Source organism: Ictidomys tridecemlineatus, chromosome 5 (assembly GCF_052094955.1).
Source record: "Ictidomys tridecemlineatus isolate mIctTri1 chromosome 5, mIctTri1.hap1, whole genome shotgun sequence".
Taxonomy (NCBI): Eukaryota; Metazoa; Chordata; class Mammalia; order Rodentia; family Sciuridae; genus Ictidomys; species Ictidomys tridecemlineatus.
In genome coordinates this window covers 22,443,809-22,461,363 of record NC_135481.1, presented here as the reverse complement: position 1 = coordinate 22,461,363, position 17,555 = coordinate 22,443,809, and the positions used below count along the sequence as shown (strand labels likewise).

At 37.5% G+C, this 17,555-nt stretch overlaps 1 long non-coding RNA gene across 1 annotated transcript; it reads right to left on the bottom strand.

Moving 5' to 3' along the window:
- Positions 1–8,451: 8,451 nt before the first annotated feature.
- LOC120886395 (uncharacterized) lies at positions 8,452–17,322 on the bottom strand. Its single transcript, XR_005729375.2, has 3 exons — positions 17,141–17,322; positions 13,750–13,873; positions 8,452–9,341 (listed from the first exon to the last, which is right to left on the bottom strand). It is a non-coding gene; the product is annotated as an uncharacterized LOC120886395 (long non-coding RNA).
- Positions 17,323–17,555: the final 233 nt, after the last annotated feature.

Sequence of the window (17,555 nt, the reverse complement as noted above, 5' to 3'; positions counted from 1 at the left end):
CTTTATCCAGTGGATTGAGATATCCCTGTACAATGGATAGACAAGGCTAAACCATAAAGGAACTTTGACACTGAGCAAATCATAGCCACCAGAGGGATCCTCCAAAATGCAAGTCAGATTATGTATTTTTTTAATGCAAAATTCTCTCAAGGCTTATTTTTTTTAAAAAATTGAGTATAAATTTTATATGAAAATGTAAAAGACATAGAATAGATAAAATAATTTTTAAAAAGAACTAAATTGGAGGACTTCTACTATCTGATTTTAGGTCTTACCATTAAATTACATTAAGTAAGATGTGTAGCACTGGGGCTGGGGTTGTGGCTTAGTGGCAGAGCACTTGCCTCACATGTATGAGGCACTGGGTTCAATCCTCAGCACCACACAGAAATAAATAAATAAAATAAAGGTATTGTGTCCGTCTACAACTAAAAAACCATTTAAAAAAAAAGATATGTAGCATTGGCACAAGGATAGATATAGACCAGAAATAGGCCTGCACATGCATGAATAGTCAGTTCATTTTTAATAAAGTTGCCTAGATAGCTCAATGCATAAAGAATAGTTTTTTTCAACAAATGATGCTAGAACAAACATTTGTATGAAAAAATCCCAAACTCAGTCTCTATTCCATACCATTTACAAAACATCACACCAATCAGATCATAGTCTTACATGAGGTACCTAAAATTCTAAAACTTTTAGAAAAAAAGTTGAAAAATAATCTTTGCGGGCTTGGATTAGGCAGAGATTATTTTAAGAGGATACAAAAGCTTGAGCCACAAAATTTAAAAAAATTTGACACATTAGAATAAAAAAATGAAGGGACAACTCATAACATATCTGATAAAGAACTTGTATTGAACACATAAAAATTACTTTTATAACTTAATAATAAGACTAAAAATAATGGGCGAAAGATTTGAACAGATACATCACCAAGGAAGAGAGAATAGATGGCAAATAAGCACAAAAAAAAATTATTCAATAGGGAATGAATGTTAAAAATCATCTGATTTCAAGACTTATAATTAAGCTGCATTATTAGCATGGCTAAAACTTGAAACCTGATAATATCAAATATGATGAGGATGCATGGCAAACTGGAACTCTTAAACGCTATTGATGAAAATACAAAATAGATATCCACTTTGTAAAACAGTTGTGCAGTTTCTTATAAAGCTAAGTATACATTTACATATGACATTGACTTTTCATTCCCAGAGATTAATCCAAGACAAATAAAAACTCCTCCACATAAATGTTTATAGCAGTTTAATTTATAATAATGCCCAAATGGAATCAATTCAGATATTTTTCAACAGTTAAATGGATAAACAAACTATGGTGCATTCACACAATGGAATTACACTCAGTAAGAAAAAGAATGAACTACTCATACATACAACACTTGGGTGAATTTCAAAAACATTGTTCTAGGTAAAAGAAGCTAGATGCAAAAGGTTAATACCTATAATTCCTGTTATGGTTATATATGAGGTGTCCCCCCACCCCCCAAAACTCATGTGTGAGAAAATGCAAGAATTTTTCAGAGGTAAAATGATTAGATTATGAGAAGTATAACCTAATCAATGGATTAATCCACTGGTATGGATTAACTGGGCAGTAACTATAGGCAGGTAAGGTGTGGATAGAGGAAGTAGGTAACTGGAGGCATACCTTTCAGGTTTATATTTTGACCCTTGTGAGTGAAGCTCTCTTTCTCTCTGCTTCCTAGCTGTCATGTTCTAAGCTGCTCTCCTCTGACATGCCCTTCCGCCATGATGTTCTCCCTCACCTTGGGCCCAGAGTTATGGAGTTGGCCAACCATAGACTGAAACTCTAAAGCTGTGAGCCAAGATAAACTCCTTTGAAGTTGTTCTTGTCAGGTTTTTTGATCAGAACAATACAAAAGCTGACTAAAACATTCCACTTACATGACATTCTCAAAAAGGCAAAATATAGGAACAGAAATCAGATCCAGGTTGCCAAGAGCTGGGAACTGGAACAGAGATCGACTCCAAAGGGACACAAGGGAACTTTTTGAGGTGATGGAGGTGTTCTATATCTTGTTTGTGGTGGTGTTTACTCAGCTCTCTGCATTTGTTAAAACCAATGAAATTGTACCCTTAAAGTTGATGAATTTTCCTCTGTGTAAATTACACTTCACTAAAGCTGATTTTTAAAATAAAATACTCCCAGTGGCTCTCATTTCCCTTAAATTATTTTTTGTGAGTTCCTTCAACATCAGACCCTTGCTCCTCTCTGACCTCATCCTCTCTGCCATCCTCCTTCTTACTCTCTGTCCCACCTACAAATGCATGATGGCTCTGAGGTGTCCTGAGATCAAGTCCTTTCCAGGCACTTTTTAAATTCCCTTGCTTCTTTTTTTTTTAATATGTATATTTTTTAGTTGTAAATGGACCTTTATTTTATTTGCTTGTTTATTTGTTTATGTGTGGTGCTAAGGATGGAACCCAGGGCCTTACACATGCCAGGCAAGTGTTCTACCACTGAACCACAACCCCAGCCCAAATTCCCTTGCTTCTTTAAGTCTGTGGTTAACTGTCTCCCCTTTGAGGGTCCTAATTTCTCGATAAACTTCATTCCTTGAATATGCTTCAGTTTCTTCATCTCTAAGTGGAGGAAGCAGAATCAAAGGATCACCCCAAGAGCTTTCTTATTCTGTGGTTCTGAAATTTGGCTTTTAGGATGCATCACTTCCCATAAATGATGAGATTCTATAAGAAAGCATTGAATGGCATAGGGCAGGTGAGTGGAGTGCTGTAGTGTTCTGTGGCCAAGTGGTCACTTCCAGCTTAGAATTAGAAGAGACTTAATGGAGGAGTTGGTTTCTAATATTGAATATTGTTTTAGCTTCTTTTTAGAGTAGGATTCTGAGTTCTGTTTAGTTTGTATGGCTTGAACATTTCTCTCTGCTTTGAAATATCCTAGAAAACTGCCATACCACCAGTGGTTCAGAATCTTTGCTGAATACATGTGGTGCTGTTTTTTAACTGCATCACATGCATTCAGGAAAGATTCTGATACTGGTCTGCTGGGGTTATTTGTGGTTGTTGGTTGGTTGAGGTGTGGCTTACATTGATGCTGTGCCAGACATGAGGAAAATTGACAAGGTATCTTCCTTTTCCTGTAATAGATGTGCTCACATACCTTTTCTTACTAGATTCTGATCTCCTGTAGAGCAGAGTTTGTTTCTCCTCAGCTTTGAATCCACAATGATAGAGCATGGTAAACTCAAAGAATGAATGTTCCTGAGAATTCTGAGCATTCTACTTATATTAATGTGCACACTGAGGAAGAACAATTAGCAAGGTCATTAATCATGACTCTCTTTTTAATTGTAAAAGCTAATTGCCTATTAAGGAAGGGCAAGCCTTATTTCCTTAATCAGAGGGGTTACAACCTGAACATGTTGGCAAAATTTGAGATGCTGATGTGAAAGACAAAATGGATGAAGTTCAAACACAAAGATGAAATCCCAAGGTCTTCTCATTTCCTCTTGTTTACTGGAGGTCTTTGATCAAGGTAGAATCTTTACCTAGACAAGCTTCACAATGGAAATGCAGACGGAATGTTAGCCTGAGGTTTGGATCACCCTTTCTATGACAGATGTTCACTCTTATTTTGGAGTGGATGTTTGTATCCCACCAAATCCAAATGTTGAAGCCCCAATGCCCACTGTGGATGAATTTGGAGATAGAGCCTTTAGAATTAATAGAGTTACATGGGGCCCTAAGGATTAATGTCCTTATGAGAAGAGGAGTAGCTCCGTGGTAGAGCATGTTTATCATGCATGAGGCCTTAAGTTCAACTTCCAGGATGAAAATAAAAGAAAAGGGAGCTGACATTAAGAGCTTGCCTGCAACACACACACACACACACACACACACACACACACACACACACACCGAAGGCCATGTGACGACACGGTAGGAGGCAGCCACTACAAGACAGGAAGAGTACTCTCCAGAAGCAGAATAGGATGGTTCCTTAATCATGGACTTGTAGCCTTCAGAAATGTGATAAAAAAAAAAATTCTGTTGCTTTAACCCACTCTGCCTGTGGTATTTTGTTAATACCAAAGGGTCAAGGGTTGGAATATAGCTCAGTGTTAAGAGCACTTGCCTAGCATGGACAAGGTCCTGGGTTCAACCCCAGTGTTGAAACAAACAAATAATCAGAAAAAGTAGACTAAGACAACTGTGGCATACTTGGTTACAAAAGGCCTAAGGTCCAGTGTTAAATTCTCTGCTCTATTGATTCAGAATCTTCTCTTTTTCAAGACGCAAATTAGCCCAGGGCTTTTCAAAAGTCTCTCCCAAACTGACCTGTTCTGGCTTAACACTTTTGCTATATTTAAACTCATACATAAAACTGAGAATTTCTCTTTTTGCTTTATGTTTTCTGGTTGGCAGTGACTCATATTTTCATAGCCAATATTAATTTAGATTTAAATAACATTATCTAGCAATTTAGGATGATGGAAATTTTTAGAATAACCCAGTGAGTATAGGCATTGTCTTTGTATACGTGTGTCTAAGGAGGAGAGTTGGACCAGCAAAAAGCCTTTTAAAAATCTGCATCTGGGGCTGATTCAGTGGTAGAACACATGGCTAGCATGCACAAGTCTCTGCACTCTGTCCCCAGCATCACAGAAAACAATGACAAAAAGAGCCACATTTCCTATCATTACATAACATTGTCTATATCAATGATGGTAGTCAGGGCTTGCCAAAGAAACAAAACCAATATGCTGAGAATTCCAGAAACTTCCATTTGTGGTCTGTAAATTGGAGTCCCAGTAAAGCTGGTGTTGTTACTCTAGCCTGATTCTGAAGACCTGAGAACCAGGGGAGCCAATGGTTTTATTTTTTATTTTTTATTTTTAGAGAGAGAGAGAGAGAGAGAGAGAGAATTTTTTAAATATTTATTTTTATAGTTATTTTTTGGCGGACACAACATCTTTATTTGTATGTGGTGCTGAGGATCGAATCCAGGGCCGCGCGCATGCCAGACGAGGGAGCGCTCCACCGCTTGAGCCACATCCCCAGCCCAGCCAATGGTTTTAAATCCCAAGTTATTGGTACATAACCACATTCAAACTCTGAATTTGTTAATTAACACAACATATTTGTTTTTTTTTCTTGATATAAAAATGCTCAGTATAAAATACGCTATTTAAACTAGTCCATCATACAATAATCAGTTATGGAAGATATTGTTGGAAATCAAGTATAGAAAAATGTACACGGAAACAAACTAATAAAATATATTTATAAGCCCACTAGTATGCAATCTCCAATAGCCTGTCAATATTTTTTAATGTCACTTTCAGAAATTTTAAACACATTTAAATTTATTTAAATTTTTGAAGGTATAATGAATGCATTTAAAATTAAGTTAAAATACATAAACGTGTGCATCCAAAACTCCCATGCAATCTCCATCTGTTTAGATTCTTCTTGACTTGCCCAAATAGAAACCCATTGTTATTAGTTTCTTATATAACCTTCCAGACACTGTGTCCATTCACAAGCCAGTAGGAATAGTCGCCTCACTCCCAATCTTTTTACATCAACAGTAGAAGAGTTCTTCACATATCAGTATATAAAGAATTTCAAATCTACCCATCTTTTCCTTTATTTTTTTTATTATTTTTCTTAAAGAGAGAGAGAGAGAGAGAGAGAGAGAGAGAGAGAGAGAGAGAGAGAGAGAATTTTAATATTAATTTTTTAGTTTTCGTCGGACACAACATTGTTGTTTGTATGTGGTGCTGAGGATCGAACCCGGGCCGCATGCATGCCAGGTAAGCACGCTACCACTTGAACCACATCCCCAGCCCCCCCATCTTTTCCTTTAGCTGCCTATTATTTTTATATGTGCATGCACACGTGCACACACACACACACACACACACGCATGCACACATACATAGTCATCTATACTTTCAAACTTTATCTTCTAGTTCAAATCTCTGGAGCTTGATTATGGCTTCTCCCTCCACATCTTCTGGAAATAACTGCTGTTCTGCAAATGGTAATGTTCTCTCTGTTCAAAGAGAAGCAATTCAAATGCTGGCAACCCCTGGGTTGGGGAGGCTCTGGTATTCTCCATTGCATGGAGCCAACAGGCAGAGGGGCTCCCATCTGCAAGCTGCTTCCTTTTCCCTTGACTGGGCTCTGGGTGTCAGGGAGTGTAACCAATATGCCATGTTCCTCTCTAGGAGGTTGAGCTGTAAGCCCGGGTGACACTGTGCCCAGCTGTTAGCTGCTGTGCCAGGACCACCAGCTCATGTACTTCACTGCCCAGGAGCCTGAGGGTGGATCCACCCCTAGTAACTCCTATTCCAAGGTAAAGCTCCCTTTCATGGTCATGGTGTGGTCCTGAATCCATATGCTTGGTTTAGTTCTTAATTATATCCATTGATGTTGTAAAACCGTCCAAGAAAGAGACCGAAGGGACTCTGGGCACTTGTAGCTGCCAAACAGGCAGGTTTTTATACTATGGCTGCTTGAGAAATGCGTACAAGCCAGATGGTGTGTCACAACATATGCTCCCTACAAGAACAACCCTATGACACTCTGCCTGTGGAAAGCCTGGGGCAAAAATACCACTTGGGAAGCCTGGGAAACAAAGGCATTGTAGAGGAGTTCCCTGGCTCCAGTCCTTCCTAGAGTGGCTCCAGGGGAGGGGGCAGTCCCAGGGGCTGCTCCTGAGGGCCTGTGAGTGCCCTCCTGGAACAAGGGCCTTTCCACCAGCCCTGGTACTCTCCTTACAGTAGTTGGGACTTAGCCTGTTCTCACAGGCACACCTGAACACAAGCACACGCTTACTCTTTATACTGACCAGTCATTTCTAAGAAATCCATTGGGGCCAGATAGGATTGACACTTTCAACTTTTTAGTTTTTTAATTTAATTAATTATTTTTTGGAGGTGGGCAGAGGGTACTGGGACCAAATCCAGGGCCTTGCACATACTAGGCAAGTGCTCTACCCCTGAGCTACATCTTTAGCCCCTCTTTTCAGCTTTTAAATAATTTGCTAAGAGTAGCTTTTGGGTGTTTCAAAATTCATCCCAGGTCTTTGATTTTCATGAATGTTTGATAACAGTAATTTGGTTTCTAAACTGAAATGAATAGTGTGTGTGTGTGTGTGTGTGTGTGTGTGTGTGTGTGTAGCTTGCATGTTAATGGAGTGTTGTAGTAACTGACATTCATATATCCTATATTCTACCAGCTTTGGAAGACTCCTAGAATCTATTTGATAATCTAGCAATAAAATCAACCTGTTTAGGAGCCCCCAAGATACCCTTGCCTAACTCATACTTACTATAAAATCAAACACTTTCTGATTATTTACTTCGCTAGCACTTTACATTTATTCTTTCATTAAATCACCATCAACGACCCTGTGGTGCAGATCCTATTATTACCCAAGTTTGCCAGATGAGGAAGCTGAGAGAGTCAGGGACGCTAACTGACTTATCCAGTGTTGCAAAGCACAAGCAAACAGGAGTTGAGTTGTCTGTCTTAAGAGTTATGGTCATCAAAAACATTTACTCTAGGGCCTATTTTTTTGTCATGAGAGCAGGACCCATGTGACATTCATCTTTGTATCCCCTGCATCTGGCACATAGTTGTGGCTCAGTAAATAATTGAAAGGTACTGGTCAACCAGCATCTGGGCATCGAGGAGATGAATCAGCTTGTTTCTTCTGCCTGCCATCGCATTATGCAAATGGAATTGCTGAGAGGCCTAGAGACCCGCCAAGTTCCACCAAATCCCTCTTTCTAGGATTTGCTGTGGTTGGAAAGCAGGATTCTTTTGCCAGTTTTGGAACCACCTAATCTATACCAGGGCTCTTTAATAGTGTTAGGGTAGGGGTATTTGGTGCCCCCAGAGAACTCCATCAATGGCACAACAAGGAATTTGAGACCATCATGGTCTTCATTTCCCTTTGCTTTCTATTTAGCTACAAGGAGGAGGTCAGGGAAATTAGAGGATTCCATTTCTAAATGTAATGACATATTAAGGGATGGATTTTGCTGATCAAAATACCTCGTATTCTTTATATTCCCCCCCAAAATGAAGATCAGTTGTATCCTATATGTCACTAGTTCTTGTGCGATTTCAATTAAATTGGGCTTTTTTTTTAAAAAAAGAGAATTTCAATATTTATTTTTCAGTTTTCGGCAGACACAACATCTTTGTATGTGGTGCTGAGGATCGAACCCGGGCCGCACGCATGCCAGGCGAGCGCGTTACCGCTTGAGCCACATCCCCAGCCCTAAATTGGGCTTAATGAAAACATTTCAGAGACTTTCTGGAATAATTGTAAAGTTAGAAGTCTAGATATATCCAATTATTTTCCAGAGAGAGAAATTTTCCGATCATTTGCAATGTATCAGTCAGAAATTGTGTTGTCAGAAATTAAATTTCTGTTGTCAGAAATTAAAATGACTTAAACATACGTTATCAGGAACATCCTACAATAGCATGTTTTGTTAATACTTGTTAATACCAGTATTCTGAGAGGACAATTTTAGGGTAGGTGGAATCATCTTATGCTACCATCTCCCCATGACTCAATGGCTAATGCTTAACCTGACAAACTCAAATTCATGCTTCAAGACCAACTTAAATACCACTTCCTCTAAGGAGCCTTACCTGATTTCACCAGACACCACTGGATAATTCTTCCTCTGTATTTGCAGAATACTTGTACTTACCTATCCTAGCACCGGCCACATTACTTTGTGATATGTTTGTATCTCCCAGTGAACTATGAACTCCCTAGCTACTCATATTGTCTTAATTTTCTGAATGAAAAAATATCATGTGCTCATCATAGAAAAACAAGAAAGAGGAAGAGAAAGATGAGGAGGAAGGAGAGGAAGAGAATAAAGAATCATAGTACTGATTATACAACCTGAAAGAATGAGAAGTTATATTCCATTTATGTATGATGTGTCAAAATGCATTCTACTATTGTGTATGACTAATTAGAACAACAACAACAAAAAAGAATCAATACTTTTTCTTCCAATTCAGACCTCCAACGTTTCCCAGAAGCAAACTCTTCTCAAATTCATCTATATCTACAAATGTTCCTTTTTCTTAAAACAAATACAAACAGAGCAATTCTCAATCATGGTAACATTCTGGCAGCAGACACAATGCTAGGAATACATAAGTCCTCAATTAATGTGCATTGACTGAGTTGGGGATTATCATGGACCCGATTATCTTCAGTGCTGTGGTTCAAGAAATCTAGACAGTCCTTTGGCTGAGTCTCTTTCCTCTCCTCTCCAACTCCCCCTGCAACAGACACCAAGGAGGTAAAGCAGTCAGTTTTACTACCTAGAAGCAAGAGCTCAGTAAAAAGACAAGATTAATCCTTATGGCAAAAAATTTTCTCTACTGCTTCATTCACTAGTGGTTCCAATAGAGGATGGATTATATCTTTGAAACTGGACTCAGTTTTTACACTAAATAAAAGATTATTTACTGTAAACTCAGGAACAGAAAGACCACAAAGTGAAAAATGCTCCTTGCTCAGTAGTACATACTAATAAGAATATTGTTACTGTGGCTTTTATCATCTATAGTTAAATATGGCAGTACTCTGCCGGTTGATGCTGTCATTTCAGTTTCGCTCTTTTCCCTCCATGTTGGTATCCCCAGCAGAATCATAACTTTTCACAGGGGCATCTAATTTCTTAACCTCACAGCAGAAGAGAAAAACATTTTTCAAATTTTCCTGTGATAGTCCAGGGGAATTGTGGAATGTCTATACTTAGAGGAATTAAACTCAGACCTTCTCTGGTTGGATGTGTGAGCTGCCCAGACAAAGATGAAGGTTAACGTAGTTTAAGGATGAAATATAGACCATCCTGTGCAAAACCACAGTGTTGCAGTTTAATTAAAAGAATTCATTAAAGTGGTGCCCCATCCAGGGTAATTAGTATGCGTAATTTATGCATTGCCTAATACACAAGGGCAGTAGCCTGAATAATAAACTCAAGTTAACCTTAAGTGGAAGAGATTGAATGGTCAGATGTTTATTTAGCTCAGGTTTGCTCACGAGTTAAGGTTAAAGAGGTGAAATTCAGTTACAGTTAATTAATTAATTTCTCAGGTTTTCTTCATGGAAATCCTGTCTGCTCAATTGGATAAAAATCTTGTTCAAGGCAGATGGCACTCTTTTTATTCATCAGCTATTTTCTGACATGTCCTCTAGCAAGTTATTAACAATTTGAAAGAGCAAGTTTGAGGAAGCGGCAAAGCGAGAGACAATCAAATCAAAACCCAGACAAAACTCAAGAAACAGGCAGATCTAGAGTGCCCATAAGAACAACAAAACTAGGACAGATTTAAGGTGGATGTCACTGACATTATCAAAATATAGGGACTGATTAAGATAAGAGTGTTAGTTTTTTTTTTTAATATTGGGCCACATGTTTAGGAATTCATTTGTGTATTTGAGCTGCATAAATTTTTATTGACAGAAGTGGGCAGAATCCATGTCTGGCATGTGAATAACATGTCACCAATATGAATTAGGGCTTATTCAAGTTCTGTTTTTTTTTCTTTCACTAGATATACTTCATATTGCCCCAATTCTGTGATGTAATTTTTGTAGAATTAAACTTGAAGAGTTCAAAATTATGCAATTAATTGTATTCAGCTTCAATTACAATGACTTATTAATCAAGTCCTTGGCAAGGCACCTGGCACCTCCTGCAGAGGTTGTGATAGGAAGTGGCCTGAAGAACTTATTGGTTCATGTGAGTAAGTTAATTAGGTGAATTGTTATTGATTGATTGCTTTATTGGTGGCTGCATGTAAGTAAGAGTGCTGAGGTTTAGGAGCTAGGAGAAGTTAGAAAAGATCTAAATTGGTTGCTTTTTTTTTTTGAACTGAAAATACTGAAGACTATAATAAAATCAACAAAATCCATCAGCCATCTGATATTTATTTGAGCATCAATTATTTGGAAGGCACTGGGTCATTCCATATTGAATCTAAGCAAAAGACAGAGGTGTCTTAGTTTCATCCTACACCAGCCTCTCAGGAACTATGGTCTAGTTGGCTCAGAGAGAGGCACAAACAAATACAACTAGCCAAACACCACAGTTGTTTGTAGAGTTATAAAAGGGCTAAGTAATGGACTTCATTTATTTGACAGCATTTCTATCTTTGTGGAACTGTCTTTTTTCCATTCCAGGGTGTTCAGCTATGCTGCCAACACCGCTGCCCATCTGCCCATAGAGTGGGCCCATGGTCAAGGCTAGGTCAATCAGATCTTCTTTTCTGTAATTTTGCACTTTGAGGGGAGAGAGTTGCACAGTGGGAAAGAAAGTCAGTTGACACTAAACCATCCAGTGACTTCTCCCTGGGCAGGCTGAGGTTCCTGTCTGTCTGAGGTTCCTGTTCTGACATGGTTCCTACCCAAAAAGGGATTTTTTTTTTCAGTTCTTCCAATTTGTGAATTTAATAGTGACTTGGCAGAGTCCTATTTGCTATTTGTCAGCTAAAGTTAGTTTCTGAGGCATGACATCAGACTCCTGATGGAGTCAACAAATGTTCCTGCAGCTCAGAGATGGAAGAGCTTCCTTCTGGTTGGAGTGCTGCTGAGGAATGGTGTAGAGAGATGGCAGGTGCCCTGGATCCCAGGGTCACTTACTGAGCACCCGCTATCTATTCAATACTGCATAGACACTGCGTGCAACTTTGCAAGATACCTCCATTTGACAGATGAGGAAACAGGAGCTCAGGAAAGCTCTGTTCCCAAGGTCACAGTGCCAGCAAATGGCAAAGTTGAGTCTTAAACCCAGGATTTCTACTCCCAAAACCTGAGGTTCTCCAGCTTGTGGCCTTGGGTGAGTCACTGAGCATCTGTGGCTCTGAATTCCTCAGAGGTGAATCTGAATGACAACAGCTGCTCTGTCTCCCCCACAGGGCTGTTGTGAAGATCAAAGGGAAGAGAGAGAAACACTTTGAAGCTTGCCATACTATCCAAACACTTGTAAAGAATCCTATTGTTAGGTGGAGCTCCAGTTTGGAGGGGGCAAAATTTGAGAGGTGACTAGGAAGAGGTTGGTACAGGATAGGACCACAGGATCAGGACTGGGGAAGTCTTGGGACAAAGTCACAAGAGAGGGCGGGACCAGCAGGTGGAGTGGAATCCATCAATCTAGAACACCTAGGAGCTTGGGTTTGAAATGGACGGTTTGAAGACTAATAAAAGGAAATGCTACTTGGCAGATGTGAATGAAGGAAAAGTCTTATCTTCAAGAGGTCCAGGCATTTGCATAGACATCATCTCATCATCTCAGATCTTTACTACCCCCTCCAAGGGATTCTGTGTCATCCCCATTTCACAAAGGAGATTCTGAAGCTCAGCAAATTTAAGAAACCTGCCTCACCTGTCTGAGTAAAAAGTATAGGAACCCCAGCCTTACTGAGTTTTACACACAGTCTTTAACTTCTTCTCATCTCCCCTCCCCACTTCCTGTCTTTCTCTCCTGGCTACCACTGAGCAAAGAAAATGTGTGAGTCCTGGACTCACTGAATGAATGTGCTGTGTGTTCTCAGATTAATCACCTCATCTCTGAACCCCAGTTTCCTTATTTGTACAATGATCTGGCCAACCTCTAAAATGCTCTCCAAGGATATTTCCTTTGAAATATTGTTTGGGAAAAATTCTTTCATTTGCATAAGTCTCTACCCTCCAAAATCCAACCCCTGATGCTCTTCAGCTGTGTCCTAAACCACAGATGGCACAATTTTATAGAGTTGGTAGCACCACCCCAATGGAAGCTCTTTTTGTAGCCACTGCAGTTATCTGAAAATAACCTATGATATGATACATTGAGTTTTACTGATCAAACCAGTCCCTTAGATTTGGGTAATATGAGCATGCTTTCTTATAGTTACCTAATGGATCTGATACTCTTCATGTGGAAAGATATTGCCCCTCTAGTTTTTACCATTTGCCCCCTTTGACTGTTGCTGACTTCTTCTTAGACACTAGAACATGTTAAATTCTAGGAGGATAATGGAAAAATTGGAATAAAAATAATTACTCACAATTGGAGGTGACAGCTTCGTTTTTTAATAACAACAATTCCTAAGCATTTACCTGCATGACCAAGTTTGCCAAGTTTAGCAGAATCTCTCCAGGCAGAGATGATCTTTTCTATCACAGAAACACCTTTACTTCAAGACCTCACTTTAAGCAAATTCACAGACTTTAATTTTGAGACAAGTAGCTTACAGACAGTGTTTTATTGTAATTTTTTGTTGTTGGCATAAGATTGTAAACTTAATGAAGTCAGAGACTTTTTTGTTCACTAGAATAGGGTGGGGTCTATAGCCAACAGTAAATGTATTTTAAATGTTCCAACTTCACTCATACACGACTATGAAAATAACTAGAGGTTTGCAAATTTTAGCAAGGGGGAGAGAGAGAGGAGTGGAATAAAGAAAAAAATGCTCTTTTTCCAGTTTAGAAAATAATTATATTCAAGAAGGGGCCACACCCTCACTGGACACACAATGTGGACTCCAGCTCAACCTACTAGGCATCCTGGCTCCCTCTGTAGTTAACTGGATAAACTTGGACACATAGTAGTTTCAGTGAGTTGCAGTTTCTTTATGTAAAATGTGGATTGCAATACACAGGACTGTCTTGAGGAATAATTGAGGTCATCTTTGAGAGTACCTGATAAAATGCCTGGCCCTCTTGCAGTAGGTTCTCATTCTTTTACTCTTCACAGTTGTGCTGTCCTGTAAAGTGGTCACTAGGTATGAGTGGTAATTGAGCAGTTGAAAGGCAACCATTGTAACTGAGGAATGAAATTATAATTGTATTACATTTAATTCATCTGAATTTAAATTTAAAAACTGAAGAAGTACAAAATATCTTTTTCTTATATACAACTATTTTTTTCTTACACACAAAATTGGTAAGACGAAATTTAACTATTCCGCATTGCATAAGGTATTATTATTATGTCACAGAATTATTTCTAGTATTGCACAGAAACATATCTCTGACCAGTCAGAGATGGATGGACTGATTCAGTTCAAATTATTATTATTATTATTTTATTTTTTTACTGTGTACCAATGTAACATTGTAATGCATTTATTTTACTGTTTTCAGCAGACAGCTCAAGTTATAGTGATTCCTATGTAAATCATAACTAGGTTGAAATATTTACTTTAATTATAATGTAATTAGACTATGTTTCTGGTTAAAAAATAAATATGGGCAAATTACACTTTAAAAGGAAGGTATCTACTGTAAGTCTGATGAAGACAGTAAAGAATGAGAGATTGGAATATGTGCACTCCAATTCCACAACATGTGCTCCTACAGAACTAAACAGGAACCTTATTATGTAAAAAACCAAAGATAATAAAATGAGCAATATCAAGAGACACAAAGTAAATGCACATAAACTTTGATAACAAGTTTCCTTTCAATAGCTAAAAAAGAATTGTAGTATTGTGTAACTTGAAATCAGAATTAAATATCCAACATAAATCTCCTAAGTAATTTTGGACAGGATCTGAGCTTGTCACTTTGGTTAGATGTAAGATGGCTTGAATTCTTCCACAAGAAAGAAAAACAGGTTTTAGATGGAGAGAGAGTAAAGAAACTATTTCAGTTTTTAGAAAATTATGAGAAAAAAAAGATACTTTACAAAAATTTCAATGAATAATTTCAATGAAGCCACCTAAACAAGTGATTGTAGAATGGAAGACAGACAATGTCAAAGGTCAACTGGTTCAAAATATGAAAAATTGAGAGTACTTTTGTTTTAGTTTTAGATAAGCCATGTCAGACAAAAGACACTGCCCATTTAGTATTTTGGGTACATATTTTTTGTCTCAACAAGTCTTTAAATTTGCTTAGAAATATTGTCTACTCATGACCCCCAAATAAAATCAAACTCAATATATAGATAGTTGTGAATCTTTTGTGAATGTCAAAGAAGTTTCAAATAGATAAGAAAAAATTAGTTTCTACCAAGACAGGTGATGGGCCAGCTATGATAGTTAAAAATTTGGATTTATTAGATGTTTTGTTTTTATTTTTTGATACCAGGGATTGAACCCAGCTTAAATACTGAGTTACATCCTCAGCCTTTTCTTATTTTTTATTTTGAGACAGGGTCTTGCTAAGTTACTTCAGGGCCTCAATAAGTTGCTGAGACTGGCTTTGAACTTGCAATCATCCTGCCTCAGCCTCCTGAGCTGCTGAAATTACAGGCAAGTACCACCGCACCTGGCTCAGAATTTTTAAAACAAGGAACCCATGTTTCCCTATTGCTAAGGTGTGATGCATCCTGCAAATACTTGTGCAAGTTTCTTATGAAAAGTGTTATGGATATAGTTGCTAAAATAATTCAGCATATAGTGCTAAATAAATCACTAGTTTACAGAGCTGTTGAAAGAAATAGGACAATGAGTTGAATGGTGGTTTGTTTGTTTGTTTGTTTGTTTTTACCAACACACAATTGTTAGAGTTGTGGGAGAGTTTTATAAATATTTATGATTTATAATACTGGTAACTACAGTTTAAGATTTTCTTGAAACAAAAAGGAGGCTTGTCATATGTGATAATTAAAGACAAAAAAGTGGCAGTATATTTTACATTTCATCAATTGTATCATATTGTACAATTGATGAAATGTAAAATAAACTTGAGTTCTATGGAAAACAAAAAGACTGTTTAAATAGAGATTTTTTCATGAAGAAAACTAACAATGTTTTTATGCATTTTAAAAAACATAAATCAGTGTTTTAATTGTAATCAACAGTTTTAGGTAAATTGGTTGCAGAAACAACAAGAAAGTTAAACATTAAGTAATTTAGAATTCTATTTTTCAATTTGTGTAATAGTTTTTGAATTAATGTTAATATTATGGAGTAGATACAAGAGAGTTAATTTACTTAACTTGGACAAATGTAGTTTAAAAATTGATATGGTTTTGCTTCAAATCCAAGAAATTCTTTGCAGCAAAAGGATGAACTAGTTTTATAAATATGAATGCAAAAATTATGGGAAAATAGTTTTGGGAACAAGATTCAGTTACTGGAAAAATTTTAAGTATGTTTGAATCACTTGGGTCTGTGAATCTACTTTTCAATTGTAAAATCTATTAACTCTAAATCTAGATAAAATATTTATGATGAAAGTTTAGCATCTGGATGGAGACCTAACTAAATATAAAATGCTCAGTGTATTTCAAAGATGCTATGAAGAATGTAAAATATCTCAATAATTTTTAAATTTATTCTGTGTTGAAATAAATCATAGTTTGGATATATTGGGTTAAATCAAATTCAAAATTAAGATGATTCTTTCCTTTTATTTTAATATTGCTTCCAAAAATTAAATTGCATAAGTGATTTGAATTATATTAAATTGCATAGTGGGAACCATAGGTACAAATGCTATGTCCCATCAAGAGTAATGTGCTCCCACCCCAAAGGTGCTTGGGTTTCTCCTTTAGAGTGTCTGAGTCCTCAGCCTCAATTTGGCCCAGCTCCCTATTTACCTTTCTTCTTTCTGCTTTTTTTTTTTTTTTTTTTTTTGTATGAGGGGCACTTAACCACTGGCCACATCCCCAGACCTTTTTATACTTTATTTTGAGACAGAGTCTTGCTAAGTTGCATAGGGCCTCTTTAAGTTGCTGAGGCTGGCTTTGAACTTGTGATCCTCCTACCTCAGCTTCTCGAGCCTGGGCCATCATACTTGGCTACCTATCTGCTTTTTGAAAATGGTTTTTCATAGTTCTCTTATTTATTTTCAAATTATGTTGTTATTTTTATCAAATTAGATTTGCACATATTTATAGAATCAAAAAATTCTTCGTGACTTTGTTATGGTTTGGATCTGGAATGTCCCCCAAAAGCTCATGTGTTGGAAATATGGTCCCCAGTGTAGGAAAGATCAGAGGTGGAGCTTTGAGGTAATGATTGGTTCTTGGAGGCTTGATCCATCAGTGGATTAATCGAACAAATGCATTAGTCCATTGATAGCTGATAGTTGGAGAAAGTAGGTATTCAGGGATGTTCCCTGGGAGGGATTATTTTCTCACCTGCTCCTTCTCCCTCTGCTTCCTGGATGTCATGAACTGAACAGCTTTCCTCTGCCATGCCCTTCTGTCATGAGGTTCTGCCTCATCTCAGGCCCAGAGCAAGGACTCAGCCAACCATGTACGGAGACCTCTGAAACCATGAGCACAAATGAAACTTTTCTCCTCTAAGTTGTTTTTGTCAGGTATTTTGGTCCTGTGACACAAAGCTGACTAATACAGACTTATTTCTAAAAACAGTACCTTCCTATTCCTCCTCTCACTTCACCTCTTTCTCAAAAGTGATGACATCTAATGATTTTTTTCTGTTTCTTTTCTTCTTTACTTCCATATATCTAAATAACATACCTGTATTTTCTACCTTTTAATTTTTTTTTCAATATTTTATATTATCTATGGAAAACAAGAACTTAGTGCT